A 13,463-nucleotide genomic window follows, 5' to 3' on the forward strand; every position below is an offset into this window, starting at 1 on the left:
GATTTGTGGGTAGCTTCTGCCCTCTGCTGGACAGAGTGCAACATGCTCTCCTTCCGTTTCCGAGGACTCTTGTCTCCCTAAGTCACAAGTTCACAAACTCATAGAGCAGAAAAGGGCCAGAAGGTCAGTAGTCCCAGTCCCATTGTTCAGAGGCGGATACTGAGGCCAGAGAGGGGAAAGGCCTTGTTTAAGACCACACAGATAGTTAGAGGAGGAGCTGGGACTAGAAATGGGTGGTCTTCCTTCCCACAGCAGGGTCTGGAGGTGTGGGGTCCTGGAGGAGAAAGAGAAGGCACAGGAGGAGGGTTGCACCTTACTCCTAGTAGAGACACCAGAAAGCAGGTGGGCAGTGTAACCAGGACCACCAGGTCAGCCCACTCACCTAGGAAAATCCCCTATCAGGCTGTGTGAGTGATCCCAGCTTTGCCTAACTCCACAATCCTAAAAAGTCACCTATAAACAGAACCTTTGTCAATCAGATTATTTTCACCTCTCCCACCTTCTCCTGTGTCCCAGATACAGGTTTGTGGCTCTTACCAATCTCATCATAGGAGGCCCCGGGATAGTATAGTAGTTAGGGTAAGCTCATTGCACTAACAAATAGACTAAAAAGGTATTAATAGCTCACACACAAGGGAAGTTTACTTTTTGCTCGTCAATAGTTCAGTGAGCCTATCAGAAAAGGGAGGGGAATGGCCAGGCGCGGTAGCTCAGGCACTTTAGGAGGCCAAGGCGGGCGGATCACGAGGTCAGGAGACGGAGACCATCCTGGCTAACACAGTGAAATCCCGTCTCTACTAAAAATACAAAAAATTAGCCGGGCGTGGTGGCGGGGGCCTGTAGTCCCAGCTACTGGGGAGGCTGAAGCAAGAGAATGGTGTGAACCCGGGAGGCGGAGCTTGCAGTGAGCCGAGATCGCGCCACTGCACTCCAGCCTGGGCGACAGAGCGAGACTCCATCTCAAAACACACACACACACACACACCCACACAAACAAGATCGTCTCCGGTGACTCTTCCTCACTTGGGTCCACTGAGTCTCTGATAAATGGCTTAGTTATCAGCTTTGGTTTCTAAATTTGGTGGATGTGGAGACAGAACTGTGATCATCTTTGGTGCCCTATTAATTCCGGACTCTCTAAGTAGATAGCATATGAGAGCAGAGTTCACCTTCTCCACTCTGAGAATGTTACACCTCTCCAGGATGGTGCCGAAGGAACCTCCACTCTGTGTAAATACTGAAACATCCTCTGGCTGAGCCTGATCAGAATATGAAATTGAGGCAGGAAAAAAGTTTGGACCTGAAATTTTCTTTTTATCTTGAAATGGCAAGTGAATTTAGTCTTTCAACTTTCATTGCCTACTGGGAATTTCATAATGGTACATTGTTTCTATTACACTGTAGGGCATCTTATTGTTGGCATTTTATTATTGGGGAATCTTAGTTTGTCATTTCATCTCCCCATGGAACATGGGATGAGCTCCATCAGACCATGTTGTTCCCCGATGAAGCCGAGGGTCAGGCTGCTGATTCTTGTAGGCCAATAACAAGAGGCAGATGAACTGGGAAGGAAGAAAATGTATTTTTGTAACCAGGTACAGGAAGAAGACCTGAAAAATATCACCAGACCAACTCAAAATTACAGTTTTCCAGGGTTTATATACCTTCTAAGCTATACGTCTGCATGTAAGTGTGCATTCATCTAAAGACATAAGTGATTAACTTCTTCTAATCTATAACTAAGGTGTGAAGACCTTCTTCTGGAGCCTCAGTAAATGTATTGAATCTAGATGGGTCCAAGTGCTGGGGTGATTACCCTTACCATATCTCCTGCTAAATCACGGAGGTTTGAGGAGTTCATTTAGACCTCCAATAAAATTTGTGTCTTCAGACCCCCAGTAAAAACTTTTTTTTTTTTTGAGATGGAGTCTTGCTCTGTTGCCCAGGCTGAATTGCAATGGCGTGATCCCAGCTCACTGCAAGCTCTGCCTCCCGGGTTCAAGCGATTCTCCTGCCCCAGCCTCCTGAGTAGTTGGGACTACAGGATCCCGCCACCACGCCTGGCTCATTTTTGTATTTTTAGTAGAGACGGAGTTTCACCATGTTGGAAAGGCTGGTCTCAAACTCCTGACCTCAGGTGATCCGCCCGCCTCGGCCTCCCAAAGTGCTGAGACTACAGGTGTGAGCCACTGTGCCCAGCCAATAACAACGTATTTAATCCTAAATGGGTCCTGTTGAGAATTCCTTCCTCCTCTTGTCATGGTTCAAGGCACAAGAAAGGCTTAGGCAAAAAACTTGGAATAGAAGCTTTTGTTCTATTCCAGCCTTTGTATAAGGTCACTGGCTCCTTCAACTTTCAATATTTAACTTAACCACTCAGTCAGTGCTGGAACAGTTGTTATGGAGGCCTGCCTGTTCAGCTGCTAGAGAGACCTAGGATGCCACAATGTGGATGGGCAGAATTTGGGATGGGAAATAAACTAAGGAGGGAGTTTTCAGCCAAGGGCACAGTGTCCTTGGAGAGGATTTGATGTATACATTTTAACTGTTCCGGCCTCAGCTGATGCTTGGTTCATCTCCCAGGACTCTATTTTCCCCACAGTCCTCTCCAATGGGTGCTCCTTCATCCCTGGGCTGCTCTAGACCACAACCTCTGTGTCTTGGGTAAAACTTTGCTACACTGAAGTTCTTGGCTCTTCCAGTCTAGTCAGTGCCCACCATCTGCCAACCTCCTGCTGTCTGCCTTCATCAGCGAAGACCGTGATCATAGGCTCTCAGCTTCCTCCCCACTTGGAAGCCTCCCATGACCCTGGATGACATCAACACGTTCCCATGAAGGGCCATACTAACACCCAAACCTGCCCTATTGCTTCAATCTCTTGACCTACAATCATCCCCATCTCCACTGACATTAATGACGATTCTCATGGCAAATCATGACAGTTTGTCATTATTCAGAAATGCACCATTTCTGAGATATAGGTTTATTATCCCTAATCTGAAACTCTGAAATTTGAAATGCTCTAAAATCCAAAACCTTTTGAGCACCAATGTGATGCTCAAAGGAAACAATCATTGAAGCATTTTGGATTTCAGGTTTTCAGATTAGGGATACTGAACCTGTATAATGCAAATATTCCAAAATCTGAAAACATCTGAAATCTGAAACACTTCTGGTCCCAAACATTTTGGATAAGGAATATGCAATCAGTATTACCTTCAACATCCCACTCTCTCTAACCGCAAACTCCCATCCTTCTAGCTCTCTAATTTACTTATTTCTTCACCTCTCCTTGTAAATGTTAAAGGAAAATAAATCTTGGGACTCCCAAAGTCAAAGTCACTAAGCCAAAGTGAAAAGTCAATCTGGGAACTACAGGCAAACCTGCCTCTCATTATATTCCTAAACAAGATAGCTACAAAGATTTAAACAAACAAACAAACAAACAAACAAACAAATCTACATACCTCCCTCACAATTTGCCCACAAGAAAATTCCTTGTGAACAAAGGACAGAGAACTCAAAGTCATCCATCTGCTCACGTAAGACAAATGCATATCTGATTGCTTCCTTTGCCCTATGTTTCACTGAGCCAGGCTAAGGCTTAAGAGACTAGTCCTGTGAATTGTGTATGCAGTGAAAGGCTAATTAGAAACTCAAAATATTGCAGCTGTTTTTCTCTTAGTTACCTATCACCTGGAAACCCCCTCCCTGCTTCCAGCCATCCCACCTTTCTGGATCACCTGATGTACGTCTTAACATATATTGATTGATGTCTCATGTCTCCCTAAAATGTGTAAAACCAAGCTGTGCCTCAACCACCTTGCGCACATGTCATCAGAACCTCCTGAGGCTATGTCATGGATGTGTCCTTAACCTTGGCAAAATAAACTTTCTAAATTGACTGAGACCCATCTCAGATATTTTGTGTTCACAACTGGTAACCACAGAGGGATTCTGAGTGGAGATGCCCCTGACCTTTGACAACTCTATCAGTGCGTGGTAGCAGCTTGAGCTGTTTTTGTGGCTGAAACCAATAGGACAATTGGCTGAGGCCTGGGAGCCATCCCACCCCCAGAGAATCCCTGATCTCCCCAAATTTGTTGAGATCGGAAGTTGATTTTTCTGTGCAACTCCTTTTTTGGAGTTTTACTTGCTTCCAACAAGGAAGGCAAGTTTTCCTGCTTCCATGATGATGGAAAGCAGGTAACTCCTTTCCGGAGTTTGAGCTCGTTTCCAACAGGGAAGATGAGTTTCAGTTTTTTCCTGCTTCTAGGATGGTAGAGAGCAGACTTCAGCCTGAGACCCATTACTAGGTAAGTAGCTGAATTGGGGTTTTTGTCTTGGCTAGAGTTAAGATTAACAGCTGGCTGGTCTTAATTTCTCCTTACCTTTAGAGCACTCAGTGATCATATAAATTGTGTGATTGTGTGTTTTTCACTTAACTGTTTTTGTTGTTGTTGTTGTTTGTTTCTGTTTCTTGTTGTTTTCATCTTTTCCCATTGGGTTTGACCAACTCTATCCAACTTGATCAAATCCGAAGGAAAGTTCCAAATTATGGAGAACAAGACCTCTGAATTGGCTAAATTCCCGCAACTGAAAAAGAAAAAAGAAAAAAGAATAAAACAGCCAGCAAAAGGAAAAAAAAATTTTTTTTAAATTTTTATTACCTTAGGGGCTTTATTTACATAACAAGGCCATCTTTTGCTAACCAAGCCAAACTGAAAGAGCAATGGTTGTCCCCCAGCGCTGCAGTTTGGAAACTAAGGTTCTGTCCTTATTTTCATCATGACCGCCTAAGGTTGGTTCCTAAATCAAGCCCTTTCTGGTTTGGTATTTGCATTACATTTGAAATATCAGCAACTCGTCCTAGCTAAAATACAGTAATGAGATTTGAAGGGATTTTTTTTTTAAGGAGCTTAATGGCTAAAAGCTTAAAAGCTAACATCCAGGGGTGTGTGTGTGTGTGTGTGTGTGTGTGTGTGTGTGTGTGTGTATTTAAGGCCTTGTTTTTCTCTCCTACAACTTTTTGAGCAAAATTTTTTTCTCCGTCAACCAAATTCTGTTTTCTTCATTTTACTTCTGCTGCCTCTTCTTTCTCTTGCCACCCTCTGCTGAATGAGGAATCTAAAATAGTTTCTAACAGCCTGGGATTCCTTAAAGAAAACAGAGAAGGCACCAGACTCCTTTTTGGGGAGCAACCTCTATTTTTCCTTATGGAACCCAAAGACTGTAAAACGGAAAAGTTCGTCTCAGATCTTACACTGCTTGCTTTTGTATTGTGTTACTGGTTTCTTTTTCTCTCCCTTTCTTTCTTTCTTTTCTTTCTTTTCTTTTCTTTTCTTTTCTTTTCTTTCTTTCTTTCTTTCTTTCTTTTCTACTAAAATAATTATTTTAGTCAAAGAGTAACAACAGAGGTTACTCTTGGTTGTTTAAAGTAAGGAAGAGAGTATTTCAGATACTTAGAGAAAGGTTTATGTTAAAAAAAAAAAAAAAAAAAAGGAGAGTGCAGTTATAAAACCATCACATGGTCTTAGCCTCATAATAATTCTCTTTTTGGAGACCCAGGATTCAGTGTGGGCTCTGCCCAGAGCTCAGAGATCCAGTTAAAAGACAGACTAAATTTAGAACTACCTATATAAATGAAATCAGTCTTCTTATACAAGCCTATGATAGATTTCTGTAATTTTATGTTTGATTTGGCTTTCGTTTTTAATCTCCCCCTACTAGTGAGAGGTGAAGCCAACTGGACTTCCTGGGTTAAGTGGGGACTTGAGAACTTTTCTGACTAGCTAGAGGATTGTAAATGCACCAATCAGTGCTCTGTGTCTAGCTAAAGGATTGTAAATGCACCAATCAGCACTCTGTGTCTAGCTAAAGCATTGTAAATGTACCAATCAGCACTTTGTGTCTAGCTAAAGGATTGTAAATGCACCAATCAGCACTCTGTAAAAACAAACCAATCAGTACTATGTGTCTAGCTAAAGGATTGTAAATGCACCAATCAGTGCTCTGTGTTTAGCTAAAGGACTGTAAACCCACCAATCAGCACTCTGTAAAATGGACCAATCGGCACTCTGTAAAATGGACCAATCAGCAGGATGTGGGTGGGGACAAATATGGGAATAAAAGCTGACCACCCCAGCCAGCAATGGTAACCCACGTGGGTCCCCTTCCATGCTGTGGAAGTTTTGTTCTTTCACTCTTCATAATAAATCTTGCTGCTTCTCACTCTTTGAGTCCGTACTACCTTTATGAGCTGTAACAATCACCGCTAGGGTCTACGGCTTCATTCCTGAAGTCAGCGAGATCACGAACCCACCGGGAGGAACGAACAACTCCAGACACACCACCTTTAAGAGCTGTAACACTCACCGTGAGGTCCACGGCTTCATTCTTGAAGTTGGCAAGACCAAGAACCCACCAAAAGGAATAAATTCTGGAAACATCTTGGCAACCACGAAGGGACTATAACCAATCAGTGAGTACCACTGGACCCTTTTCACTTGCTATTCTGTCCTATTTTTCCTTAGAATTTGGGGGCTAAATACCAGGCACCTATCAGCCAGTTAAAAGCGACTAGCGCAGCTGCCAGACTAAAGACACGGGTGTCAGGCTTTCTGGGAAAGGGCTCTCTAACAACCCCTGACTCTTCAGAGTTGGGAGCATTGGTTTGCCTGGAACCAGCTTCTGCTTTTCCTGTACTTCTGGGCTGAGCTGAGGGTTGGCAGAGAGGAAAGCCATTCAGCTCCAGGGTCCCGACAAAAAGTTGGCTGACTCTGTAGCCGTGAGTGGAACTCTCAAAGTCACATTGCTCAAGCGAGACTCACCCATCTATCCTATCTATCCTGACCCTTGCCTCCTGGGTCCTAACGCCTGTCAGACAAACTTCCTCCTGCCTCTCTTCTCCGAGGCTAGTCCTGCTTCTAAAAACCACTCCCTGTCTCTGATGCTTTCCTAGTTTCTCTTATAAGAATCATTTCTAGTATAAACCTCAGGACTCTGTTCTCTTCCTTAGGCACCTGGGCTCACCAATCAGAAAGATATAATTTTTGCCCAAAGCCCCACTGGGGGAGGACTATCTGGAATTTTAGGATCCCTCCTCAGACTAGCAGGCCTAACAAAAGAGATTCCTAAAGCTAGGATACGGGGAACCTTAGAAATGATATTGTTCCTATTTATATGATGAGAAGGGAGGACAAAAGGCGTCACTCTTCCAACCCTGGAGATCCCTTCCCTCTCTCAGGGCATCGCCCTCCACTTCATTTTTGGGGCATAACATCTTTATAGGACAGTGGTAGGTCCCAATACTAACAGGAGAACACTTAGGACTCTAACAGGTTTTCGAGAATGTGTCAGTAAGGGCCACTAAATTTGACCTTCCTCGGTCCTCCTTGTGGTCTAGGAGGACAGGCAATGGTGCAGGTTTTCGAGAATGCATCTGTAAGGGCCACTAAATCTGACCTTCCTCGGTCCTCCTTGTGGTCTAGGAGGAAAACTAGTGTTTCTGCTGCTGCGTTGGTGAGCACAACTATTCCGATCAACAGGTCCAGGGACCGTTGCAGGTTCTTGGGCGGGGGGGGGGGGGGGGGGGGGATAAACAAACCAAAACCACGGGTGGTTTTTTTCTTTCTTTGTATTTTTAGTAGAGACGGAGTTTCACCATCTTGGCCAGGCTGGTCTTGAACTCCTGACGATGTGAGCCACCTGCCTTGGCCTCTCAAAGTGCTGAGATTCTTTATAATACAAATGGTTTTTAGGAAACACCAAAACCCAGTTCCTGGAAAGACCATTAAAAATAATTTCCCTTTAATTATAGACAACTTGATCATGTAAAAGTTTTTTTTTCCATAAATCCTCTTATGATTTACACAGACATGCTTGTGAGGTGGGAGAATAGGGTCTGGAGGCAGGGAACCTAAGGCCAATTTGCCCTGACAACTGAATCAAAAGGAAAACCCCACCTCTCCAGACCCAAGTAACGAAAGTATCAGAGGCTACTTTCTTTGCACTGCCTCACAGATTAAAAATGGAAAGTACCCCTGATTGGTCCCCTCCCGCAACCAATCAGACTGGTTGCAAGCCATGTCTTCACGTGTAACTTTGTAACTTCACTTCAGCCTCTGATTGGTCACCTCCCACAACCAATCAGACTTATCATGGGCCACTCCTTCATTTACATAGGGTATAACCAAGTAACCAATGGGAAACTTCTAGAGGGTATTTAAACTCCGGCAAATTCTGTAACCGGCCTCTTGAGCTCCTTGCTGGTGCCCAATCCCAGTCTGTGGAGTGTACTTTCTTTTTTTTTTTTTTTTTTTGAGACGGAGTCTAGCTCTGTTGCCCAGGCTGGAGTGCAGTGGCCGGATCTCAGCTCACTGCAAGCCCCGCCTCCCGGGTTCACGCCATTCTCCTGCCTCAGCCTCCCGAGTAGCTGGGAGTACAGGCACCCGCCACCTCGCCCGGCTAATTTTTTTGTATTTTAGTAGAGATGGGGTTTCACCGTGTTAGCCAGGATGGTCTCGATCTCCTGAACTCGTGATCCGCCCGTCTCGGCCTCCCAAAGTGCTGGGATTACAGGCTTGAGCTACCGCGCCCGGCCGAGTGTACTTTCATTTAAATAAATCTGTGCGTTCATTGCTTCATTCTTTTGTTGCTTGGTTTGTGCATTTTGTCCAATTCCTTGTTCAAAATGCCAAGAACCCGAATGACTCATAGTCAAGACCCTCCACCAGTAACATCATATATTGGCGAGCCAGCCAGGAGGTAAGCCCAAAGTTTGGGATTTATTTTTCTTCTCTTTTCACTTTTTTCACTTTCTCAAGTGATTAAGTTCCCTGCTAAGGTGGCCAAGGGAAAATGTGAACACAGCTAGTGGGCCCACCTTGACAGTACTTAGACTATGTATCCTTTAAAGTGTCCTTAACTGAGGATGGTTTCCATAAAAACTGTACAAGTTTTCTAAATGATGCAGCTTGGGTAACTGCATAGCTTACATGAGCATGTGAGGGTTTAATCTGTAGGGTGTAGTTACATTGGTGACTTTAGGTGTCCCAGGGCCTGACCAAAATTTTGGCTTCTCTTAATACAAAGTGGTGCCTGGAATTTTAGTTCTATGTGCCCCAAATGGGTTTCTGAGGGGTTTCTATATTGGGCCCCAAATGGGTTTCTGAGGGAAGCAGCCCCAGAAAGCTTGCTCTGATAGGACTGGGGAAGGTTTAGTGCTCAGTCTGACACTGTAACCCTTGTCGTTTCCATAATTTTGAGGCTATATAAGTCAGCCAGGTTCATTAATTTGAAAGGAGTTTCTCCCTTGTAGTTAGGATGACAGGTCATTTTTTCAAGGGCCCAAGATTGGGCTGGGATCAGGATGGTAGTGTGTTTGGATGATGATGGAGATAAACAAAGCCAACAGTGCTTTGCCAAAGCTGGACTGGTGGTATTTAACAGTCTTTGTGTTGAAGTTTTTAATAAATACCCAGAATACATTAATCACCAGAGGAGTAAAGTGAAACTCTGTTGTAAAATAAAACTGATTCTCAGTATGCAAGGTCTTAGTATACACAGGCTGTGGGTGACCATTATAGCATAAAAAAATACGTATTTGTTATTTTGTTCTATAGATAAAAATTAATTAAAACACTTTACTTAATTATTACAAAGAAGTGATTCAATCCATTTGGAAGAAAGCAATTAAATTGTAAAAATATAAAAATGGCTACTATTATATATATTTAATTACATATATTTATATTATATGTAAAAATATAAAAATGGCTTACAGTAAATATACAAGAAGGACACCAAGGAAAGTTGATAGGAATTTACTTATCTTCTGGCTGCCTTTTAAACAGGTACTGCAGGTCTTCCACAGGTTCACAGGTTTAGTGGCTGTTGGGATCTTCAGGTTCCAGGTCTGGGGCTTCAGTTATTGCAGGCTGGACCCTGGAAAGATGTATCCAACTAACTATTCTCAGTACTTTGACTGCAGAAGACATGGCTAGTACCACTGAAAATAGTCCCTTCCATTTGCATTGTAATTGTTCAACAGGTGATCCCTCATTCCATGTTTTAACAAGTATTTTATCTACTGGCCTGATTCTGGGTTGCTGGTTAGTTCCTGTTGTGGGGAGTCTTTGAGTTCTAAACTTCTGTAAAGCCTGCTGAAATTGTCCCAGGTTAATTAGAGATGTTACTAAACTGGCTGTTTCTGGATCAGTAATTAGATCATTATTTTAAAATAGCCAGCCAGGAGTAGTGGTTCATGCATGTAATCCCAGCATTTTGGGAGGCTGAGGCAGGTGAATCACTTGAGGTCAGGAGTTCAAGACTAGCCTGGCCAACATGATGAAACCCCATCTCTACTAAAAATACAAAAACGAGTCAGGCATGGTGGTGTGTACCTGAAATCCCAGCTATTCAGGAGACTGAGGCAGGAGAATTGCTTGAACCAGGGAGGCAGAGGTTGCAGTGAGCCAAGACTGTGCCATTGCACTCCAGCCTGGGTGACAAGAGCAAAACTCCATCTCAAAAAAAAAGAAAAAGAAAATGGCCTTCATGGCCTTCTGTATAACATTTCATATGAGCTCATATTAATTATTGCTCTAGGAGAATTATGGGTTCTTAAGAGGACTACAGGCAATAAGCTGACCCAAATTTCTGATGTTTTCTACCATAGCTTAGCTAACACCCATTTTAAGAGTTTGATTAGCCCTTTCTACTTTCCCATGTAAATAACTTTTTATTCTGAGATCCTTAACAGCCCCTTGAGTTCTAAAAGATGGGTCTTTATCACGTTAGAGGCTTTGGGGTAATCCAGACTAGGGGATTTATTTCCTTTAAAACAAGCTTAGCAACTTCATGAGCCTTCTCTGTTCTCACAGAGTAAGCTTCAACCCAGCCAGTAAAAGTGTCTATTAGTACTACAAAAAACTCATATCCTTTGCAGACTGGCATATGGGTGAAGTCTAATTGCCAGTCTTCCCTTTAACTTTAGCCAATATGTTCACACACAGAATCTCTTTTACAATTAATTTTTCATAAGCCTTCCACAACTTGTTCAAACCTTTAGATTGTTCCTATCTCACTTAAAACCTCCTTTCACCCTCTAAACTTAGGCAAGAAATCTACATTTCCATGCTTTTTACCAAAAGTACATTCTCCTTTTCTTACATGAATTATTTTCATAACTTACCCAGACCATCTAAAAAATGCTTGGACTTTCTGAGTTTTCCTAAACATCCTTCTTTTTAAACAACTAGTCATTTTACTTTAGGACAAGAATTTATCACACAAGATCTTTTCTCATACAAAGCCACCATCTCTACAACCTTCCCTCACAAAAACATATCTTCATATATATAACTTTCTTCACATCTCTCTCCCCTACTTACTGGTTCCTTACCACCTCGTTTCATAAATAACCCTTTTTTTAAAAAGTCCATAATTTGAATTAACTTTCAGATAACCTCCAAATTACACAAAATCATTCTTTCTCATCAATAACACATCTTTTTTGGGCACATTTTGTGTACAGAATTATATATTAACTATAATTCATATCCTTATGTATTAGTCTGTTTTCATGCTGCTGATAAAGACATACTCAAGACTGGGCAATTTACAAAAGAAAGAGGTTTATTGGACTTACATTTCCACATGGCTTGGAAAGCCTCACAATCATGGTGGAAGGCAAAGAAGAGCAAGTCACATCTTATGTGGATGGCAGCAGACAAAAGGAGCGCTTGTGCAGGGCAACTCCCATTTTCAAAACCATTAGATCTCCTGAGACCCATTCACTATCATGAGAACAGCATAATTCAACCACCTCTCGCCTACTGGATCCTTCCCCAAACACATGGTAATTATGGGAGCTGTAAGAAGAGATTTGGGTGGGGACACAAAGCCAAACCATATCACCTTAGTAAACTTAAATTTTAGTGAAACCTTAGGAAGCAAAAAATCCTGAACTATCAGATATTAGCATTTTATAGATAAAAATATTCCACAATTTTTGGGAACATATTCCTCCATATCATAACCCTTTCTTAATTGGAAATGACCCAGATATCCAATGAGCATCAAAAATACTTTTAAGATTTTAAATTACACAAAATTTACCTAAACATTAATCCCATTTACATGTACTTAATTCTTTCATTTTTAACAGTTTATCTAGATTACTTCTGAAAACTGAGATATTAAACATCATCATTTAAAGTTAGTTATTTCTTTGTTAACCATTTTTAATAGCCAATGAACATCATGTGTTCACCTAAATAAGAACCTCAAAGTTAAATACATAGGCATCTTTGCCAATAACCCAGAAGATTTAGCTAACAATATTAAATTAGTCTCATTTGTCAAAGAAGGCACATAAACTAAGACCGTTTTGTTTTGGCTGGGTTCAGAGCTTTATAATCTTCTATGCCAAATGCTGACACGTCAACATTTCTAGCAAAGACAAATATGAAACCCAGACAAAAACGTATGCTGACAATTCTGAAGACGTTTCTATTTTCATTTTACCAATAATTTTAAAGCCAGCTTGTTTAGTAAAGATTTACTTAAGTCACATGAACTTGAAAATTGCTTGCACTTATTTATTTAATTTATGAGTGCTCTTTTATTTATAAGCTGATTTGGTTGACACAACATGTAACAAGTGTACATACAAATAAACACATCTAGACATGTAGATACACACACAAACGAAGATCCAATAGCTTTTACCTTGGAACTCTGGCCATGAGATAGCAATACAAGCTCACAGGGTTTTACATGGTTACACTGTTTGCCCCAATAGGTAATCCAGTGAAGGCTGTGAACCAAAATTTTCGGTAAAGCAGTTTCTGTGGCAGTTTGATTTTTAAAAGCCAAATCTCCTCAGACTCCAAAGAACACTGGAGCCAAATAGCACCAAAGGACAGCATCACATGCCGACCAGGCCTGACTCTTCTTAGAACAGCAGCACCAAAGCCTGGATACATGCAATGTCATCCCACTTTCCAATTCAACAGCAAACTCCAGATTCCAAACAATATTGGGGCCAAATATTATTGCAAAAGAATATCAAATGTTTCCTCCTTAGATTATGAGGGTCAAATTCATTTCAATGGTTGAGGATGCAGCCAAGTGGGAAGTCAGGTGGAATAGATGGAGTGTTTCCTGTAGTGGTCTGCAAGAGAGAGAAAATTCTAAGGAGGGCTTAGTACTAGACCTGAGAACTTCTGCCCAGGGCATTCCGTTTGGAGAGGTTGAGGTCTGGAGTTGGATCCCCTAGGGCATCCCCCTTTGGGGTCCAGTCTAAAAGTGTCAGACATCTCTGACCTTAGGTGGGCACCAGTGTTGCTTTGTATGTTTTCCCTCCAGAGGCAATGGTCTAATATGAGCTTTTCTTTTGTCCCTGGATGAAGGTCTCAGCTTCTAGCATCCTACCAATTTAGATGGGCCATATCTTCCT

General features: G+C 42.1%; 1 long non-coding RNA gene across 2 annotated transcripts; it reads right to left on the reverse strand.

Moving 5' to 3' along the window:
- Positions 1-1,529: 1,529 nt before the first annotated feature.
- On the reverse strand, positions 1,530-12,911 carry LOC105475812 (uncharacterized). 2 transcript variants are annotated; one of them, XR_983677.2, is made up of 5 exons: positions 12,734-12,911; positions 11,652-11,874; positions 9,784-9,946; positions 4,448-4,597; positions 1,530-1,610 (listed from the first exon to the last, which is right to left on the reverse strand). It is a non-coding gene; the product is annotated as an uncharacterized lncRNA (long non-coding RNA). The 2 variants fall into 2 exon arrangements; XR_011622277.1 differs by lacking the exon at positions 1,530-1,610 and having other exon boundaries at positions 4,340-4,597.
- Positions 12,912-13,463: the final 552 nt, after the last annotated feature.

Source organism: Macaca nemestrina, chromosome 4 (assembly GCF_043159975.1).
Source record: "Macaca nemestrina isolate mMacNem1 chromosome 4, mMacNem.hap1, whole genome shotgun sequence".
In the NCBI taxonomy this organism is placed as follows: Eukaryota; Metazoa; Chordata; class Mammalia; order Primates; family Cercopithecidae; genus Macaca; species Macaca nemestrina.